General features: G+C 36.8%; 4 pseudogenes; all 4 read right to left on the bottom strand.

The window, feature by feature from the left end:
* Window positions 1-5,472: 5,472 nt before the first annotated feature.
* LOC149004371 (antimicrobial ginkbilobin-2-like protein pseudogene) lies at window positions 5,473-8,833 on the bottom strand (annotated as a pseudogene).
* Window positions 8,834-10,884: 2,051 nt separating this feature from the next.
* Window positions 10,885-11,743, bottom strand: LOC149004370 (antimicrobial ginkbilobin-2-like protein pseudogene; annotated as a pseudogene).
* A 2,684-nt stretch (window positions 11,744-14,427) lies between these two features.
* Window positions 14,428-16,855, bottom strand: LOC149004369 (antimicrobial ginkbilobin-2-like protein pseudogene; annotated as a pseudogene).
* Window positions 16,856-20,163: 3,308 nt separating this feature from the next.
* LOC149004368 (antimicrobial ginkbilobin-2-like protein pseudogene) lies at window positions 20,164-21,020 on the bottom strand (annotated as a pseudogene).
* Between the last annotated feature and the right edge of the window lie 2,102 nt (window positions 21,021-23,122).

Raw genomic sequence — 23,122 nt, 5'->3', positions numbered from 1 at the left:
TTGGCTCACATTCCTATCCCAGTTCCAGGTGCAAGTCCGAGATCGCAGTGTTTGAGGCAACACTCTCTGTTAGCTAGAGCAGGAACCACCAGAAGGCTAAAGACAGGCCTAAGACAAGAAGCCCTAAAGACTGCTGGATTAACTAAGGTAGTGGGATCAGTAGCAGTGGGAGTAGGCGACCGGGTCGCACACCTGACTGTGGTGGGTGAGTCTCCCAGCGGAGATTTTTTGCATCCACAAGATTTTGATACCGGAACCTTGTTTAAGCAGACCAAGTTGCTTACCACTTGGACCAACCCCCATTGGTGATAACTATCAAACTTTTATAATAGAAAAAGATGATGATAACACAACAAACATATGAAAGAAGAAAGGTTAACAGATGAGTGAGCACCTTATTTACAATATCTGCCCTTTTTCAAAAATTAATAAATTATTTTAAAAAATAAGGATTTCGAAATTGATGATAATTTATCATAATAATTTTTTATTATTAATATTTTTATTCTTAAATGGTAGATTTTTCATTGTCTTACAGAAGGCAGAAGCAAATCGACAGCAAATCTTTTAATGATGTCAATAGCTAAAAAATAGGTTTAAGGTCAAATGAAGGGGTGGCCTCTATGTTTTCCACTAATAAGAGATGTAGACTGGGGTGTAAACGAACTGGATTCCGAGCAGATAGTGGTAATATCATATGTACCTTCTTTTATATTCGGATGGATTTGGATAATATCATATCGGTTTTCGAACGGATTCAGTCGGATTAGGATGATAATCGGATAGTTATTTTCTTAAGTAAATTCTTCTAGATGGGCTCAAATATAGATTGAATATAAGTTTTCGACTACCTGAAATATAAATCTAAATAAGTAACTTAATCGGATAATTTTATTGAATGGATAATAATCAATAAGAAAATGATATACCATATTCGCATCCTATTAGTAATCGGACAGATTTGGATACTCCTAAACGGATGCAGATGCGAATTCGAAAGCGGATTTTGGATATCCATTTACACCCCTAGATATAGAGGGTCCACCTAGATTCAAGTTTTGATAATGCACTTAGTAGCTGAAATGTAAATTTAGTGTTTGTTTAAGTATAAAGTGTTTCTTTTTCTTTCACTATACTATACACCTGTAAGTCCTTTCTTCTATCTTAATACAAATGACCTATTGCTTAAGAAAAATACATCTTCAGATGTTGGGTTGCAACAGGGCTAGGCTAGGCTTTTGCAATTTCAAGCCCAGTCTTATATATTCTAAACTAAGTCCATTCCCACCTTGACCCTAATTTAGGGCCAAATATTATTGTCCTTGGCCCTAAACCCTACAATGCCAAGACAAGCCCATTCCCACCTTGATTGACCATGTTTCGGGCCCTGATTTGTTCTGTCCCTTACCTTGATTGGCCATATTCTTGGCCTTAGCCCTGATTGGCCCTATCCTTGGCCTTAATTGGCTCTGTCCCTAGCCCTAACCCTAATTGACCCTATACTTGGTATTGGTCTTGAATGGCCCTTTCCATGTCTCTGTTCTTAATTTATTGAGGTCAAGCATCAGGGACAAAATTAGGGCAAGGATTAGGGCTAGAACCAGGGCCAAAATTAGGGCTAGGGTCAAAGCAAAAAATCAGGGATGGGTCGAGACAAGTCTGGCAGGCCAAAGAGTAATCCCAAGCCCGCTCTTGGCCCTAACCCTCCCTCACGGCCAAAATCTTGAGCCCAATCCCTATTCGGGCTTATGGTAGGTCATGATCATTAGGGCCAAACTTGCACCCCTATTCAGATGTATATTAAAAAAATATGCAAAACATATAATAGTTTATAACAATGAATCACACTTTGACATTCCTGATTAAATTTTTATTTGTAATAAAATAATTTTTTACTTGCAACAAAATGTAAAAGAAAGCATGACAATATTGTAAGGTATTAAATTCTAATTACACTTTTTTTGGTTGAAATTCTAATTACACTCAATCATTGTGAGAAGAAATCATGTGTTAGCTATTAAAACAAACACTAGAATTTTTTTTTGGTAACAAATAAACGGGGTTTAGTAACCCTGAAAAAGAAAACTACTCAAGCATGTAAATCTTATCCGCCAGTAGGATCTCCTCCAATTCTTGGGGTGGATCCAGAAAGAATCGCGAATGTTCCTCTAAAGAAGTCAATCTCTTCGTGATCCAGTCAGCAGTGTAGTTGGACTCCCGGTACGCATGTTGGAATCTAATTCCTTCATAGCTTCCCACTTCTTCCTTTATTGCATGCACCACTCTTGCTACTTTCCCTTGTATTATTGCATTAGGTTTTAATAGATCAATAATTTTGAGAGAGTCTGATTCCACATATAAAGGCATGAAATTCTTTTTGCGTGCAACGTTAATTCCTTCATGGATCGCTTGCAATTTAGCTTTTAAAATATTCCATCTTCATTTTTCTCTTCACGAATCCTCCGAGGAAGTTGTCTTCTATGTTGCGAATTACACCTCCTATCTGACTGTATTCTCCTTTGCATAGTGATGCATCTGCATTTATTTTGAACCATCCTTCCTTAGGATTAATTCATCCACCATCACTTTTAGGGCATTTAGGTTTTATTGTTTCCTCTCTATTCGTTCCTCATATCGATTTAACTTGGTTGAAGAGGTCTAAACAAAGCTCTGCACCATTTCCTGGTCTGGTGAAGATTTCTTCATGGTTTTTCTATTTTTCCAGCACTAAATTTTATACACCACACAACTGAACTTTATCGCCCAATCTGGGTACCAACCTTGACTTTTTCTGCATATATTGAGCGTTAGCCAGTCATTTTGATTACTCTTAAAGAACCATGTTTGCATTCGACTTATACCCGTTGGTTGTAAAATCCTAGATTCATGAAGTCTATTCCAAATGGCAAGAGTAAATGAACAATCTCTTCAAAAATCATCGTCGACAAATAGTTTAGGATGTACTCATTCCCAACCAACATCTAATTTGAACTATAATTGACAGTCGATGATGCATGAGATTGAAGCTTCATTTTTGTGTAATCTAACATTTGACATGATGCATGAGATTGAAGCTTCATTTTTTTTAATCTAACATTTGACAGCAGCCGATTGTGACTGAGAATTGACAAGATTTTGCACCATTTTTTTTTTTCATTATGTTTAAACATTTTTTTTCTTCTTATTCTCAACTCAATGTAAGATTTTGATCATATTTATCCAATCCAAAATAAAAAAAGAAAGACTTTGATCGCACAAAACGCATGCACATAAAAATTTAATCGCACAAGAATACACAAAAAAGAATTAACTTTTTTTTTCTGGTTTAAAAAAAAAAAGAAAAGAAAAAGAAAAGAAGAAAACTTGATATTGATATTTATTATTATTATTATTTTTTTTTTTTGGATATGAAGTTCATCTGGGCCAGCTTTACTAACCCATCATTGGCAACATTAATATTTATCATATTGGATTTATGAATACTAGGTGAACATGACACCATGAATTGATACCACATCAAGGTGACACTTTCAAATTGAAAAGATATGGTAGATTATAAAGTGGTGATGAGATTCTATCTAGATTTAATGGACCAACTTTATATATACTTTATTTGATGAAAAAAATAAATTTTCTTTAAAGACCATAGTTTAAAAGGGGTAGTGGGAAAATGGGGTCACTATGATGTAGAGCAATAAGTTGATTTAAATGATCCAAACATTTTGAACCATGTAGCTACATGATTTGATTAATTCCAACCATTAGAATGATAGACCAAGGTTTATGATGACTATTTTGTCGACTTTTGGAATGAAATTTCAAATGATCATACATTCATAAACTCTTATAAGATTTTGTTTGCATTAATTCTTTACTGATACTTTCCTGCATGCAACAAAAACTTAATTATCTTATATTTATGGGACATACACATAAAACAAACACACTTGTCTCTGTCATTAAGGTTCTAATATCTTAATTATCTTACTCTAATCATACTTTATGCCAACACCCTCTTCTAGTTCTTGGTAAGAAAAACAAAAACATGACATCTTCTATTTTGTCTTCATCAAAGTTGTCATAACTCAAGGATTGGGGCCCATTTCTATTATAGAAAAAAAAGGGCCCATAAGCCAAGAGATGGAGTGGGAGGAAAAGGTGGAAAGAATCAATGTTCGAATCTAAGATATTTTTAGACTTACTATTTCCATATGGGAAGCTATTACCATTGTGCGAGTATATCCATGTGTCTGCCAATGGTGGATTAGTAGAGCGGTTAAAAAGCCCAACTTCCCACGGGGAGGTCCTGGGTTCGCATCCATCCGGTGGTACCTATATTAGTAATATTCCCCCACTCTATATATAAACTCTTCGGATTCAAAATATATATATATATATATATATATATATATATATATATATATATATATATATATATATATATATATATATATATCCATGTGTCAAAATGAAATCAATATCCGGTATCTTTTTTTTGGTCATCATCAGACCAGTCATAGTGACCAGGAGGAAGGAAGGTGTAGAGAGACAAAAGTTTGCCATGATATCTTTAAACTTACTGCCACTATTATATAGGAGACTGCCACCACTGTGTTAGAATCACATCCACAATATCGATATCAGTATCATTGACCGACGGACCATTGATACAGATGTCAATAGTGTGAACCAAATGATTGGTCTAGCCGGGTGTGAACCAGACCTAACCATTCCTGGCTGAGCCCTCAGAACCGTAGCTAAGCCAGAGCTTTCCAAAGCCTGGTCCATCGGGTCCATAGACTCTTATCTCTCATCTTAGAAAGGTAAAAGCCTAAGCCGGCCCAAACCAGCCCAGCATCGTAGGTGTCAATCAGTATTAATGGGCTGGACCTGGGCTTAACTAATGGGTTGGACCAAAACCCAACATTCATGGCAAAGAAGTTGTGCTCGCTTCATGGGGTTGTTTTTTTTTTTTTTTTATGCTGTTGCAGATTTCTTGACGACTTCATTAAAACTCTCGAGAAACCTGGTAGATTTTCTCTTCATCTCTTTCGTAACCCTACAAAGATAGAGGATCATCGATCGGTTTTCTCTTTCCATCAAAATGAGGGTTCTCTCTTTCCTCGGTGAAATTCTGTGTTTCCTGTTTCTCAAGGGTTTCTATTCTCTACAATGGAGCTTCCATCCTGCGTGAGTCATTAGCATCAAAATCTAAATCTACTGCTACATATTGATGGAATTCCTTTGCATCTGCATACCAAATCTACTGCTAGGAAAATTGCTGCTCAATTGGGTCAACTTGTTGATGTCAAAATTCCAAAATGCCTGAAGGATATCAATAAAACTCTAGCAGTTAAGATACTAAGGGTATTTTGGACTTTCTCTTGGGTTAAATTGAATTTGTTAATAGGAAAACATAATAGATATGCATGGGTATACAAAGGGATGGATCCCTCTTTTGCAACACTTTATTTAGTAGTAACGTGTATGGGTGACCTGCAAAAACCCAGCTAATGCATGATGTTGATATTGTTCTAATACAAAAGAGTATGTCTCGTATATATCTTATATTGCAGCTACAACCAAGAACTCTTCCTCCTTGTTTACCATCACAACAACTAGGAAGATCACTTATTGCATCATGCAGGCCCTCCTTGCAGTTAGCTCTAGAGAGATCCTTGGTGCACTAGCTGACCCAAACCATAGAGTTTTTCTGAACCATCAAGCTCTTGTTCTTTAATAGCATACAACTTTGAACTATGACCATAAGCTTCATTAGCTACATAGTTTAGAAGTTCTTTAACGCGGTGGTTGAAAGTTGTAGGATCACTTATGTTCTGTGTGTTATACATGTAGACTTTGTATTTGGTGTCAATGTTGCCATGGAAATCTTCATCTGAGTATTTCAGAAGACAATAGTCGTACCAGATGATGGCTTCTTTGTCATTTGGACAGCTTTGGAGAATTTCTGTCTTTGCATCTGTGATACAGGTCTTACACTCGCTGCTTGAGACATTACCTCGACAAAGACTGATGAGTCTGTAAACTCGATCAGACCCTTTGCCAACTGAGACATACCCGAAGCCTTTGTTACGAGGAACAGTATAGGAGAGAGAAGACATCAACTTGTTCAGGTTGGTCTCGTAGGCACCAGTGGAAGTGTATACAGTTACCAGAGTTGAAGCAGATAAGAGAGAGGTTCTGCTCCAAGAACTCCTTGGAGAAGAAGAGCGAGAGAGAGAGAGAGAGAGAGAGAAGACGGAGAGGTTATAACCCTAGAAAATGCATTATGAAGAGAAATGAACAGGCTAGGTTTTCAGATTGAATGGATGGTTTCCTTATACCTTTAAATAATAAAAAAGGGAGCTTCTGGTGTTGATTTTTTCCTTCTCTTGAGAAGTTCAATAGTGGCCTGGAATTAGCCATTTCAAAGGAACAAAAGAAAATCTTAATCCATCCAAAAGAAAAATTGTTGATCTACGAGGGCTGATTGTAATTCTGCCAATAAGGTTGACTTAGTGATAATATTTTCGCTAATTTATTTAATTCATATAATGTAAAGCATATTAATAAAAATAAGTTATGAGATTCTTTTTATTCTTCTAAATAAAAATAGATTTGACAATAGATATCAAACACTTACAATTACGAAAATAAATAAATAAATAAATATGATATAAAAAAGGGTCTGAATGTTTTTAATTATATATTTTTGAACTCTCAACTTCTAAACTTATTCATAGAAGAGGAAAAAAAGGGGCAAGAGAAGCCAAATAAATGTATTAAAAAGAAAAAACAGAAACAATCTGTTTGATTTGTTCCACCCTTTGGATATTTTTATTTACTTTTGAATTACACTACACTTGTAGACTTATTCATAGGAGTAGGGAGGAAAAAGAAAACAAACATAAACTAGAATAACCGAAACAATCCTTTTCTCAAGACAATGTTGGAAATATGATGTCATGGCCTCATTGCCAATCGTATAAGAAAAATAAAAATTGTACAATAAATAATAAGTATAAAATCTTACAGGAGAGAGATGATGTGGATGGGGGGAGAGAATGCCTGAAATTGTCTGAGGAAAGAATTTTGCAAGGGAAAGGTTTCTATCAGACAGAGGATGCTTCGGTGGCTGTGCAAGAGGATATCCGGCCAGGTGAGAAGGTTCTGTTGAAAAAGCCTACGCTGGTGAGGTGAATGGAGGGGCCACAATCTCTTTGACTGTCTCCTGAGCTGATTCATGCATGAAAATTTTGAAGAATTGTAATTCTTCAATTGTGTATGAGGAGTAACTTAAATTTGTTCAAATTTGCTTTAATTGGTAGGTTTGACTTTTGACAAATCATGAGGTATGAGGTGAGGAAGGAGGTTTGAGAAGGATGGAAGATTTCTACTTCTGTTGTTCTTCATTCAATCAGTAAAGACTTTGTCAGTTTTTCAACTTGGAAATGAAGGTTATAGGACTTCTGTTTAGAGGCGTTGGCCTTTGAAGGTGGGATCACATACTATTTGGTTTCAAAAGTGGTGGCTAGATTTAATGTGAATACATCTCAAAAACCTATGAAGCTGGTTTGGGTTCGTTTTCTCTAATTACCATTGGAGTATTGGCATGAGAAGGTGTTGTTGTCGATTGGGAAGATAGATAGGCCTGTACCTCTAGATTGGAGGACCAGCATGTTCAGGTGTTTGGCAACTTTGCTTGTGTTCTTATTGAACTCCAATAGGATGCAAAGAGGGTGGAGGAGGTTTAGGTGGAGTGATGTGAACTTGGTATATCCAAAGTCTTTAACTTTCACCAGAAGGTCGAGTATGAAGAGGGGGATCAAAAGTGCATGTATTGCAAATTCTTCGAGCATATGGTGGCACAATTTGAATGCTTTGAAATTCAAATTGAAAAATCTGTGGATGGGGGGGACATGAGAGGGTTGGAAATGTAGTGGACACTCAAGGTAAAAGATTTGAAATTTAGAAAGATAATTTGGTGGATAGGGGATGTGTGAGAGTTGAAAATTTAGTGAACTTTCAAGTAGAAAGATTTGAAATTCAAAATGATAATTTGATGGATGGGGAATGCATGAGAGTAAGAAATGAAGTGGGTTCTTAATATGAAGGATTTGGATTTCAAAATGATAATTAAATAAGTGGATAGGGTATGTGTGGAAGGGGGGGGGGGGGGGCACCTTGATGGCTAATTGTTAAGGATAATAATGGTTTTTTGCCTTCAATAGATAAGATCGAACTGTCTCATCCAACCCCAGCCGAATCTAGGGTTGCTCTAGCCGCCATCACTCCTCCATGTGTGAAGGACTCCACTAGAAGCACATCTAAAGTCATAGCCGAATTAACCTCTTCAAGTTATCATTATCTCTCCAAGAATTTGACTTCATCTCAAACACCTTAAGGTCTGCAGAAGGTTACATCATCTCAACAATTGGATTAGACTCAGAGTTGCACCTGAGTAAATCAAATTCTAGAACAAGAGTCCTAGACTACTATTGAACAAGGACTTGTAAAATTGAATCTCTTTCTCTCCCCCGCCCAGCTCTTTTCTCTCTCTCTCTCTCTCTCTCTCTCTCTCTCTCTCTCTCTCTCTCTCTCTCTCTCTCCCATTACTAAAAAATGTGTCTCTCTAACCCTAATTCATGGCATCTAATATGGTATCAGAGCTCCAAGTTCCCACCCATTCATTTCCCTCCTTTAATGGCTTCCTCTCAACGAAGCTTAATGAGATAAATTACTTGTTATGGAGATCTTAGATTATTCTTCTTTTGAAGACATACAAACTATTTGAGATTGCTGATGGCTCTTCTCTTTGCCCACCCGTAGCCATTCTTGATAAAGATGATGTTGTGATCCTTCAACCAAATCCTGACTATCAAAAGTAGTTTCGTCAGGATCAACTATTGATGTGCAGGATCATTGCTTCCCTTATTGAACTAGTTGATGCGTAGGTGGTTGGCTACTCCACCTCTCGAGAAGTTTATTCAAAGCTTGAGTAGATCTACCCAACTTGCTCTTCAACTCACATAATGCAACTTTGCCTTCAGATCCAAAATATTCGAAGATGTAACAGTAGCATTCATGATTGATTACCTTCTTTGCATCAAAAATATTTTTGATCAATTGGCCGCTGTGGGGCGGCCCTGTGAATGATGTAGAATTCTATCTTCATGTCTTGAATGGCTTGGGAGTCGAATATTCTCCTCTTTTAACTGCCATTACCACTTGTAATTCTCTCATCGTCCATGATGAATTACAAGGTATGTTATTGACTCAATAAATTTGGCTAAGAGATGAACCGGTGATTGTTGACTCTTCTTCTCCTATGGCAAACATGGCCAGTAACCAACCCACCCCCATTAGGCCTCCAAGTTAGCCACACAGGGGGCATTTTTCTCCAAGAGGCAGATCTGGTCGTGGTCGTTTTTCTCCTCGTCATGGCTCTTATAAAACATCAATAACCTCATCAGACTGGCAATCGTCTTATTTGTTTGATTTATGATTGTCCTTGACACAGAGCGAAGGATTGTTACCAGCATTCCAATCATGCCATTTAAGGTACCTTTAATGCAACTCCATCTGTGAATATTTTCTGAACTTTTTAGTGCTTCTCTTCTAGAAGAAAATTGCTACCTTGACTCTGGCTCTATACATCACATCACCAATGCTCTTGAGGATCTCCATATTACCATGGATCAGATTGGGTTCAAATTGGTAATGGTGCTGATCTTCCTATTAGTAATAATGGTAGCATGAATATTGATACATCTTTTTCTCCAGTTTATTTGAATTCTGTTATTTATGTGCCCTCTATTTGTTTATTATCGGTCTCTAATTCACTAAGGATAATAATGCTCTATTTGAATTTCATCCTGATATCTGTTATATGAAGGATCGTACGACGAGAAGATGTCTTCTTCAGTCTATGTTGAAACTTCAACCGACACTATTTTACTTGAGTGTAACTGGAGAATTTAACCTCTTTTTGGAGTTTTGAAGTGGGTTATCGTCCTCCCGTTGTTGAAATTTAGGATTCTTTCCTCTTTTTATCCCTATGTTCAGTCTATGTTGTAATCTGGCATGTATTTGCATGGTTTTAAGCTCTCGGATATGAGGTTCATTGTTTAGATTTGTTATTGTATAGCATAGTAAGGTTCTTAGTATTGGTATCGTGCAACGAGTTCTATCTTGAGCTCCGAAAATGTAGGTCTGGTTTTGCCCGAATTCCATCATCAATTTGAGTGTTCTCTTCTATTTTTCTTTATTCGTGATTCAATCTGGCACTAGGATCAAACGCCTAGGTCTAACAATGATATCAGAGCTTTGGTTTAAATTCCGTGGTATCTGTAGGGGATTAGCTTTTATATAAGGGCATTTTGATCTTTTTGTTGGGTCAGGGTTTCACCTTTTTGTACAAATACATCTCTCATATTTTGACATGGTGTAGAAAAAATATATTTTCAAGGCAGTATTCCTGGTTAAACCATCATAGAGCTTAATAATGGACATAGTCTTTACCATTTGAATCTTGTCTTGTGTATTTTAACCCCTTCATGCACAACACTGAGCTGGGTATGGCCACGATCGAACCGAATGGTTGAGGTTAAAATTTGGACCACTTATTTTGCATATATATTTTTTGGTTATAGGTAGATATGGTTGAAAAAGTACATTATATAAAAAAAAAGCCATACGAAACAAGTGGTCGAGATTTCAAACTCGACTACTCATTTCATCCTCACTGTACACAGCTCAATGCTGCGCAATTATGGGGCAGCACTGAAGCTCTATCTGGAGGGGGGGGGGGTGAGTGCTACAAACCAAACTTCATAAACAAAATAATAATTAAATTGAAAGAATATTACATGATTAATAGGAAACATATATGGTACACATGCATGCGTATACAGAGGGATGGATCCTATGCGACACTTTATTTAGTAGTAACGTGTACGGTGACCTCCAAAGCCCTACTAATGCATGATGTTAATTGACAAAAGAGTATATCTCGTATCTTATATTGCAGCTGCCACCAAGAACTCTTCCTCCTTGTTTACCATCACAACAACTAGGAAGATCACTTATCGCATCATTCAGGCACTCCTTACAGTTAGCCCTGGAGAGGTCCCTGGTGCACTGAACCAAACCATAGAGCTTGTCTGAACCATCAAGCTCTTGTTCTCCAGTAGCATACAGTTTTGAACTATGGTCATAAGCTTCAGTTGCTACATCGTTCAGCAACTCTTTAACTCTCTGATTGAAAGTTTCAGGATCACTTACGTTCTGTGTGTTATACATGTAGACTTTGTATTTAGTGTCAATCTTGCCATAGAAATCTTCATCTGAGTATTTCAGAAGACAATAATCGTACCAGATGATGGCTTCTTTGTCATTTGGACAGCTTTGGAGAATTTGTGTCTTTGCATCTGTGATACAGGTCTTACACTCGCTGCTTGAGACATCACCTCGACAAAGACCGAGACCGTAAACTCGATCAGAATCTTTGCCAACTGAGACATACCCAAAGCCTTTATTACGAGGAACCGTATATGAGAGAGAAGACATCGACTTGTTCAGGTTGGTCTCATAGGCACCATTGGAAGTGTAGTTACCAGAGTTGGAGCAGATGTAAGAGAGAGGTTCTGCTCCAAGAACTACTGGGAGAAGAAAAGCGAGAGAGAGAAGACAGAGAGGTGATAACCCTAGGAAATGCATCATGAAGGGAGATGAACAGGCTAGTTTTTCAAATTGGATGGATGGTTTTCTCTGAGGGTTCATTATACCTTTAAATAACAAACATGGGGGCTTCTGCTGTTGATTTTTTCCTTCTCTTGTGAAGTTCAAAATAGGCCCGGAATTAATAATGTGAAAATGGGAACCGTGTAGAGGTCATAATGGAACAATTCTACGGATGAATAATTATCCTTAAATGCCAATTCAAATAGTTGATCTACGAGGGTTGGTTGTAATTTTTCCAACAATAAGGTTGACTTAGTGATATTCTTCCATATTTAGTTAAAAATTACATGTAAAACATGTTAATATGAATAGGTTATCAATAAAAATAGTTTTGAGAATAAATACCAGATACATAAAAAAGGAAAAATTACAATAAAAAAAATGATATTAAAACTTGATACCAAAAAAGGGTCTTAATGTTTTTATTTATTTTTGAATCCTAATCTTGTAGACTTAATCCATAGAAGAGGGAAAACAAAGATCAAGAAAAGCCAACAGATGTATTGAAAAGAAAAGATAGAAATAAACTGTTAGACTTGTTCCACCCATTTATTCTTTTTTTCTTTAAATTTTGATATTAGATCTAGACTTGTAGACTTATTCATGGGAGTAGGGAGGGAAAAGATCAATACCAACATAAATTAGAATAACCGAAACAATCTATTTTGCTAACACAAGTCTGGTTAGTTAGGGTCGAAACTTTGAGAGTTATAGTATATGTGCTCGTGCCTTGAAAATCCTTATAATTAAAAGAAAATTAAACCATGCAACAAGTTTGGTCTTGAGTAACTACAAGTTTTGCACCTAATAAATATATATATTTTTAAGAGATTTGATCTATCTTGTTTAAAGTTTATGGGTCAAATTAGGTTGGTCAGAATTAATATATTAATCATAATTATTATAAGTCTAAGTTAGGTTTAGTACATTATGAATTTTTAATCAATTTAATTAGTATATCTTAGCGAATCAAGCATAGGAAAGGTACATCCTTCCACAAAAAGTAAGTTTTCTTCTCAGACCCTCAACGCTAAGTTGGGCTAAAATGCACTAAATAGATCAAATAGGAATCCTAATACTATGGTCAATGCTATGGTCAAACCTGATCATCATAATCTATTCTGTGTTTGAGATAACGAAAGATGGAGTAGCTGGTTTACTTGATGAAGAGGGGAAGGACCTCCTTGGTTTATTTTACAGCGTTGGTGGGGTTTGCAAGATTAGCTTCAGCGAACTGTACGCATGGAAGATAACATATTGCTCCATGAAGCGAACCCAATAGCTGATTTCCTAGCTTTCTTAGCAGCAAAAGATCAAAATTTCTGCTTCCGTGTAATGCTGGTCATGAGTATGATTGATAGGGATGAATTGGAAAGGGATGCAGTGGGGTGCCCTAGATATCGATTCATGTAACTAGAATGTAATTTAATTTCTTTTTGGGATCTGAGGTTCATTCAAGCGTTTACGTGCACTTTGATCGCGCAACTACATCCTCAGGAGAGCTTTTATAATTAATATAGGTGGGGCATCACATTCGGCCTCGAGGGGATTCAAACTCTGATCTCCTACGGGAAGTAATTGCCTTTTGCCAATTGAGCCATCCTTTGAAATTAATTTGTACTTTCTTTTTTCACTTGTAATGAAATTTTTAGTGAAAGATAAGATAATGAAAAATGTCATGAAACTATCTACATCAAGTCTGATGAGTCTTGAAATAATAATAACAAAAGCAAAATTGTGCGAAGGCCAAATACAAGTTGAGTGCATGAGATTGCCTTTGAACAGAAAAGATATCTAACTCAAGATGAAATAACATCATAATGGCTTATTGGAGATGCTCTGGAGGATAAAAAAGTTGTGTGTTCTTTGACTTGGGTATGGGATCGTAAGCTTTCAGTGGGACTACGTTGACGGGGCTAGTACTTGCACTGGTAGTTCACAAGATTAATACTTGCAAAGGTCGAACTTGAAAATCCGAATGCTGCATAGCGCCGTGGGGGTGAGGGATGGCAATACTGCATCCCCTCTTTTGTTTATACCAAAAAAAGGATCAAAACACGAAACAAAACTAGGCAAAAATACCAAAATACCCCTATAGGGTAAAGATGCATGTACGTATTCACGCAAGCATTGGTTCCAAATCAAGGGAACTATTTAATGAGGACAAGTGATGACTTCATCTGAATGACGGGAAGCGAAGGTAGCACAAAAGGTCAGGCTCTATAGGATTTGGATTCCTTCTTGTTAGAAAAATAATAGTTGAAGAGAGAGAGAGAGAGAGAGAGAGAGAGAGAGAGAGAGAGAGAGAGAGAGAGAGAGAGAGAGAGAGAGAGAGAGAGAGAGAGAGAGAGAGAGAGAGAGAGAGCACAATAATATTGTTCACACTAATTTACAAGGATTTAGTACAAGGCTTTATATAGAAAGCAAGTCTTTCTTATCAGTGTTCTAGGACTCTAGAGTTCCAATGTGAGTTTACATAAAATATTGACTAGTGTTTTGTATCAATCAGTATCAAACTCTTCTTTGGGTTGACCAGAGTCTTTGCGAGTACCAATTGTAGAATTCTTCTTAAATATAGTAACCGGTGTTTGATTAGCTGTAGGACTTCTAATACGTAGTGGGACTCTTGGAAGCCTTGAATGTAATAACTGGCGTTTGCTCAGTTGTGGGACTTCTAATAGCGGTTTAATACTTGAAAGCAACCCTAGCCGCATAAACTTGAGATGAAGTGATGGCTAGGGTATTCAGGCACAATTGGCAGCTAGCTTTAGAGAGATCCCTGGTGCACTGAGCCAAACCATAGAGCATTTTCGAACCACCAAGCACTTGCTCTCCACTTGCATACAACTGTGATAAGTTTCAGTGGCTACCTTGTTTAGAAGTTTCTTTGTTTTCATATTGAATGAAGACGGATCACTGACTTTCTGGATGTTCCACATGAAGAATCTGGGAGGCTCAATATTGCCAAAGAAGTCATTTTGTATGTATTTCAAAAGACAATAATCGTACCAAATGATTGCTTCTTTCTTTCTAGGACAATGTCTGAGAATTTCTGTCTTTGCAGTGGCAATGCAGGTTTTGCAGTCTTTTCTTGATACATCACCTTGACATAGGCCAAGCCCATATACACGGTTAGGAGCTTTGCCAACTGAGACAAATCCGAAGCTCGTGAGAGGAACACGATGGGAGAGAGAAGACAACAAATTTTTTAAGTTGGTCTTGTAGATACCATTAGAAGAGTAGAGGGAATTGGAGCAGATGTTATAGAGAAACGGGTATGGAGAAGACGAGCCAAGGAAAGAAATTGAAGAACTGATCAAGGGTGGAGCCAGAATTAAACATTGGGGGGGGGGGGAACAATGAGTCTGGATTGTCTCTCCGTTGAACGAACACTAATGTTGTTTCACCATACATATTATGTGGGCCAATGTGGGACCCAATGTGGTCCCATCTTGAATTATTTTATTACATTCAGACTTGGGATTCAAATTAAAAATTTAGGAAAATTAATAGGAGGACTAAAATATATATAACACAATTATAAGTAAATCATAAACAAATATATTGAAATAAAGCCTAGAGACCAAAATTGTGAGAGAAAAACATTAAGAAATCATGAAGGAAAAATGTGGAAAAGAAATTTTGGGAGAGATTGTAGGAAAAAGATAAATTTGAAGTCTATTAACTAAATATGAGAAAAACAGTCCATTTCCATAAATTAAGTAAAAAAAATTCAATGATTATAATTAAATCTAATAATATTAATGGCTGAAATTCTAAACATCCAACTAATAAATCTTAAAATTTAAATTGTTATTAGTAAGAATAAAATTAAATGATTACGATTAGATCTGATAAAATTGATGGCTGAAATTTTAAATGAGATTGAAATTTCTATGAATAGGAATTGAAATTTTAGGAGAAAGTTTAGGGATTAAAAAAACTCAATGATTATGATCTGATAAAATCAATGAATGAATTATAATGAGATTTCAATCGTTATCAGTAGAATTGAAATTTTAGGAGAAAGAAAGAACAACAAATTAAAAAAAAAAAAAAAAAAAAGCTAACTAGAAAAATCGTGGGTGAGGGTGAGAGGAATAATTTGAGAAAGAGAGAGAATACGGAATACTTGATAATTGTGGGGAAGATTTAGGAAAACTTTCTGCTAACTACTCCAATATTTTGTGAGACGAGTGAGAAAAAAAGAGAGGAAAAAACAGGGAATAAAAAAGCGAGATTATGAGAGAATAAATATGAATGAAAATATGAAAGGATAAATAGGGAGAAATTCATGGATTGTGAGTTAGTTTTTAATTAGAATTTAACATTTTATTCCTTAAAACTAGGGGTTTAATGATAGCCATTAGATATTTATAAATTTTTATTTTTAATTTAGTGGTATTTCACATGTGAAGTGAGACAAATAAGGAAAACAATATAGGTAGTGGTTTCAAATTTTAAAAAATCCGAGGGGGGGGGGGGGGCATGGCCCCCTCGACCCCAACATGGCTCCGCCATTGGAACTAATAACCCTAGAGAATGCATTTTGGGTAATTCGAAATATATGATGAACTTGGCCAAAAAAAAGAAAAGAATGTCATGAATGGTTTCTCTTTCGATTAAGACCTTTAATAATACCACTGGAAAACTTAGATGCTGATCTTTCTCCACTATTTTGAAGCTTAAAAAACTATGGGTGGTTTACACGTTGTAATGGATCAGATATATAATGAAGGGTTCCAACAATGGCGGGTGGTCCGTAATGTTTGCGAGAGCAATCGATGTGCGGATTTGACCTATGTTGAAGAACCCGCATAAAATTTTGGACCGGATGGACAAGCAGCTGAGGAATCAAATGATACTCCTGGTGAAGATTAGATGGAAGAATCATTGATTTGAAGAAATATCTTGGGAAATAAAAGATGAGATGCGAATCAAATATCCCCATCTCTTCATATACACAGGTACGCTGTAAATTTTGGGGTGGAATTTCTAATAAGGGGGGAGGGTGTAACAACCCCCATATTTCTAACCTAGGATCCGTGTTGCAGATCCAAGTACCTGAAGATCCAACTGGAATAAATTTTGGAGCATCTGGATTGAAGTCCATGATCTAGCTTGAGCCCATGGATCTAAATTCCACCGATGAAGAACCCGCTCTACTGGAAATCTGAAGAAGAACTTGTAGAAACCTTGATGGACTGGGAAAGTGGATCATTAGTCGGAGAAAAGATGTGATTGAAGATGTCCAGAATCAAAGGTAAGAACACCCCCACATTCTGTTTAGGGTTTGGTTGGAGTTAGGGATCAACAAAATGAGCAAAAACCAGAGTATGGGAAAATATTAGGGGGCGGTTGCAGTATTGTCACACCCCACCTAGCCGGATCCAGTCATACCCAAATACCTGTGGGGTGATACACCGCAAGTTTTAGGTTCAGTGACAATTTCACACAATATATGATATAATAGAATCAAACGGACAAGAATAAATCAAGTTTCAAATATAAAATTATGAAAACCGAAAACTTGGAGTACACCGGACAAAAGACGACCCCACAGCCAACCATATGCAAAAAAATACCTTCATGTCACCGGGCCCTCTCCCCCCCCCTCTTATTTTGTGGCCCCCTGCCCGGCCCCCTCCCCCTTTTCTCCTCCGCTCCGGCCCCTTTTTCTCCCCGCTTCTTTGTCGGTCTCTTTTTGTTTGCTCCCCCTTTTTCCCGGCCTCTTTTCGCCCGCCGGGCCCCGTCCTTTCCGGGCCCCTTTTTTTTCTCGGTGCCTCGTCTTTCGCTTCCGGCGCGTTCGGCCTTCTTCTTTCCCCCGTTGTTCCGTGGCCCCTCTCGCTCTCGGCCTCCTCCGTCTCCTGGCCCTCGGTTCTCTCCTCTTTTGGTTTTCTCTCTTTCCTCTTGTCTCCTTGGTCGGGCCGGCTCTTCTCTTTGTTTTGCTGGGTGGCTCTTCTCCTTTTTTTCCCTGTGTCTTTGTTTGTTGGTCCCTTGTGGGGTCCTCTTTCCTTGGTAAATTGATATAAACAATTGTAAATACATGGAAATATAGTTTTTCTTAATAATATGCTGAATCACTTTCCCGAAATAATGGTTACAATCATCCATTATTTCAAATCAAAAGGTATAAATCTGAGTTTTAAAGAGAAAAGAGGATAGTTTTATTCGCAGAGGAAAGTAAACCACTAATTCTCTAATGGAAACCAATTCCATAATAATAGTCTTAACATTGATATGAAGCTCCATGTGCATCCACTTCTTCTTTGGTCACTCCTTTAAGAAGATATGTTGGCAAAGAATCCCACATTTGGAAGAAATCCTCATAACCTGCAATATAATCTAACAGAAAAAGACATATAAAAAGGAATTAGTTCAACAGAACTCAGTGAGATCAACTTAACATTGTATCACACATTCATTCACAAGATTCCACACCACACATATAACATGAATATCGATAATGTAAATAATGATAATGATATGATATATGAATGATTATGATATTATGCTTCTAATTCTATCATGAAGTCTCTATGGTAGATACGCATTAAGTCATACACTAGTATTCTTTGGGCGGTCTTACTCACTCTTCCCTCATGACACTCAAGGACGTCTGTTGGGTTCTCTGCAGTTGTTGGGTGAAGTCCTGTCAAGCCATGGTTGGGGATTAGGTCACCACTCTCTCACATCACCATTGGTATAAGATCTACCACGTGTCAAGGATAATCCTAAGCCCAATGCAAAGTCATACAGTCTCGTACTACATGTGGTATAGATACTTCCCTTATGGCACTAACCAACTCGGTTCAATATCTAATATCTCCCCTCATGCCTAGTGCCCTGTTGGTTCGATACTTTCCCGCCTATGAATGGAATCCTTAACGGGAGGCATCTATTGGACCCCATTCCTTAACCCAATGGTCATCCACATATAATGGACAGGATGTTCTTCATGTCCTCTCAAGGGTTGGTTACTGGTCTTGAGTGCCCTTGAGCCCTTATCTATTATATGCAACCCTACCTCCCTATTATGATAGTGGGTCTGCTTGACACATAGGACCCAACCACTAACATCATGGGTTAACCGGCTTCAATACCCCTGCTGAAAGGGTAGTAGTACTCATGACAATCACCCATTGCCCTAGTGACATTATGTCATTGCTTAGATTAGTGAATTGCTACCTTGACTCTGGCTCTATACATCACATCACCAATGCTCTTGAGGATCTCCATATTACCATGGTTCAGATTGGGTTCAAGTTGGTAATGGTGCTGATCTTCCTATTAGTAATATTGGTAGCATGAATATTGGCACATCTTCTTCTCCAGTTTATTTGAATTATTTTATTTATGTGCTCTCTATTTGTAAGAATTTATTATCGGTCTCCCAATTCACTAAGGATAATAATGCTCTATTTGAATTTCATCCTGATATCTGTTATATGAAAAATCGTATGAAAAGGAGATGTCTTCTTCAAGGCAGCGTTAAGGATGGATTGAAACTTGAACCGGCACCATTTAACTTGAGTGTAACCGGAGAATACCTCTTTTTGGATTTTTGAAGTGGGTTATCATCCTAGGTTTCAGTTGTTGAAATTTAGGATTCTTTCCTCTTTTTTTATCCATCCCTATGTTCAGTCTATGTTGTAATCTGGCATGTATTTGCATGGTTTTAAGATCTCGGATATGAGGTTCATTGTTTTGATTTGTTATTGTATAGCATAGTAAGGTTCTTAGTGTTGGTATCGTGCAATGAGTTCTATCTTGAGCTCCGAAAATGTAGGTTTTGGATTTGCCCGAATTCCATCATCAATTTGGGTGTTCTCTTCTATTTTTCTTTCTTCGTGATTCAATCTAGCACTAGGGTCAAACACCTTGGCCTCACAGTGATATTAGAGCTTTAGTTTAAATTCCGTGGTGTCTTTAGGGGATTAGTGTTTATATAAGGGCATTTTGATATTTTTGTTGGGTTGGGGTTTCACCTTTATGTTACAACTACATCTGTCATGTTTTGACATGGTGTAGAAAAAATATTTTTAAGGCTGTATTCCTAGTTAAACCATCATAAATCTTGGTAATGGACATAGTTTTTACCACATAAATCTTGTCTGAGCTGCATATGACCACGATCGAACCTAGTGGTCGAGGTTGAAATCTCGACCACTCATTTTGCATATATATATATATATATATATTTTGTTATATGTAGACATTCAATGAGTGGCCGAGATTTCGACCTCGACCACTCATTCCATCCTCACCGTACACAGCTCAATGCTGTACAATTATTGGGTAGCACTAAAGCTCTCTTGGAGTGGCGGGGGGGGGGGGGGAGCGCAACAAACCAAATTTCACAAACAATTCTGAAAAAATAATAATTAAATTGAAAGAATATTACATGATTAATAGGAAACATATATGGTACACATGCATGCGTATACAGAGGGATGGATCCTATGCGACACTTTATTTGGTAGTAACGTGTACGGTGACCTCCAAAGCCCTACTAATGCATGATGTTAATTGACAAAAGAGTATATCTCGTATCTTATATTGCAGCTACCACCAAGAACTCTTCCTCCTTGTTTACCATCACAACAACTAGGAAGATCACTTATCGCATCATTCAGGCACTCCTTACAGTTAGCCCTGGAGAGGTCCCTGGTGCACTGAACCAAACCATAGAGCTTGTCTGAACCATCAAGCTCTTGTTCTCCAGTAGCATACAATTTTGAACTATGGTCATAAGCTTCCGTTGCTACATCGTTCAGCAACTCTTTTACTCTCTGATTGAAAGTTTCAGGATCACTTACGTTCTGTGTGTTATACATGTAGACTTTGTATTTGGTGTCAATCTTGCCATAGAAATCTTCATCTGAGTATTTCAGAAGACAATAATCGTACCAGATGATGGCTTCTTTGTCATTTGGACAGCTTTGGAGAATTTGTGTCTTTGCATCTGTGATACAGGTCTTACACTCGCTGCTTGAGACATCACCTCGACAAAGACCGAGACCATGAACTCGATCAGAATCTTTGCCAACTGAGACATACCCAAAGCCTTTATTACGAGGAACCGTATAAGAGAGAGAAGACATCGACTTGTTCAGGTTGGTCTCATAGGCACCATTGGAAGTGTAGTTACCAGAGTTGGAGCAGATGTAAGAGAGAGGTTCTGCTCCAAGAACTACTGGGAGAAGAAAAGCGAGAGAGAGAAGACAGAGAGGTGATAACCCTAGGAAATGCATCATGAAGGGAGATGAACAGGCTAGTTTTTCAAATTGGATGGATGGTTTTCTCTGAGGGTTCATTATACCTTTAAATAACAAACATGGGAGCTTCTGCTGTTGATTTTTTCCTTCTCTTGTGAAGTTCAAAATAGGCCCGGAATTAATAATGTGAAAATGGGAACCGTGTAGAGGTCATAATGGAACAATTCTACGGATGAATAATTATCCTATCCTTAAATGCCAATTCAAATAGTTGATCTACGAGGGTTGGTTGTAATTTTTCTAACAATAAGGTTGACCTAGTGATATTCTTTCCATATTTAGTTAAAAATTGCATGTAAAACATATTAATAATAGGTTATCAATAAAAATAGTTTTAAGAATAAATACCAAATACATAAAAAAATGATAATAAAAATTGATACCAAAAAGGGTCTTAATGTTTAGACTTAATCCATAGAAAAGGGAAAACAAAGATTAAAGAAAAGCCAACAAATGTATTAAAAAGAAAAGATAGAAATAAACTGTGATTTGTTCCACCCATTTATTCTTTTTTCTTTTGAATTTTGAATTAGATCTAGACTCGTAGACTTATTCATGGGAGTAGGGAGGGAAAAGATCAATACCAACATAAATTAGAATAATCCAAACAATCTATTTTCCTAACACAAGTCTGATTAGTTACGGCAGAAATTTTGAGAGTTGTAGTGTATGTGCTCGAGCCTTGAAAATCCTAATAATTAAAAGAGAATTAAACCACACAACAGGTTTGGTGTATTTATGAGTAACTAAATGTTATGCACCTACTAAATATATATATTTTTAAGAGATTTGATCTTATCTTGATTAAAGTTTATGGGTGTAATTAAGTTGGTCAGAATTAATATATTGATCATAATTATTATATGTCTAAGTTAGGTTTAGTACATTATGAATTTTTAATCAATTTAATTAGTATATCTTAGCGAATCAAGCACAGCTAGGAAAGGTACATCCTTCCCAAAAAAGGAAGTTTTCTTCTCTGACCCTCAACGCTAAGTTGGGCTAAAATGGACTAAATAGATCTAATAGGAATCCTAATACTATGGTCACTGCTACGATCAAACCTGACCATCATAAACTATTTTATGTTTGAGATAACAAAAGATTACAGCATTGGTGGGGTTTGTAGGTTACCTTGACCTTCTACGTGTAAGTATTTGTCTTTTGTCAACTGAGCAATCCTTTGGAATTAATTTGTTCTTTTTTTTTTTGTTTGTTTTTGTTAAATCTTGTACTTTGTTTTTCACTTGTAATGAAATTGTCTTTTTAATAGATAGTTTTCTACTTGAGCCCCCTCCATTTCAATTGAAAACTCAACGCACGCCCTTCAAAATTGAAACCTTACAAAGCCCCCCTCCACATCTAACACCGTCAAGTTTCCTCTTGTTTCAAATTTGCTTTTACAATTTTACCCTCACTTTATAAATTTATTTGAAATCCTAAATAGTATTTGTAAGAATTTTTTACATGAGCCCCTTTCATTTTCATTGGAAACATGACGCACACCCTCCAAAATTAAAACCTTAGAAGACACCTTCACATTTCACATCATTAGTGAAGGTACGCAATAAACTGATTAAAGTCAAATTATTTTGTTTACATGACCACATTGGCCATAGAGTGATAAAATGATCATGCAAGAGTTATTTTAATGAGTGTATACCAAAGGATGAGTGTATACCGGAGGAGTGGGAGAGAGGGACCTTTAGCGGGAACACAAAAACTATTAACGCGCATGAATTCTATTCTTTAGAAGTCTTTTACACTATGGAAAAGTGTTATCTGTAGTAAAAAAATTATTTTATTTATTTATGCCTACGGCTTAAATAGAATAATATTTTCCTACATAATTTAAGTGTATGTATAAAATGACCAAAATGCCCTTACTTATATTTAAAATTTAATTTTCAATGATGATATTACCCCCATTTTGGATTCAGTAAATTACATTGATACCCTCACTGTAAATTTATCAATCACACAGTTAAAGTAAATTTACGAAATTACCCTCCATTATGCTAAATTACTAAAATACGCCAATTTGACTCCCTAATAGTGCGTGTCTCTGCAAACCCCGTTTCTCCGTTATCGTCTCCTTCGAC

This window comes from Hakea prostrata, chromosome 9 (genome assembly GCF_041222555.1).
Source record: "Hakea prostrata isolate BN-2017 chromosome 9, UWA_Hpros_2, whole genome shotgun sequence".
Lineage (NCBI taxonomy): Eukaryota > Viridiplantae > Streptophyta > Magnoliopsida > Proteales > Proteaceae > Hakea > Hakea prostrata.
The sequence above is the reverse complement of the archived record's forward strand: the minus strand, read 5'-3'. Positions and strand labels throughout refer to the sequence as shown.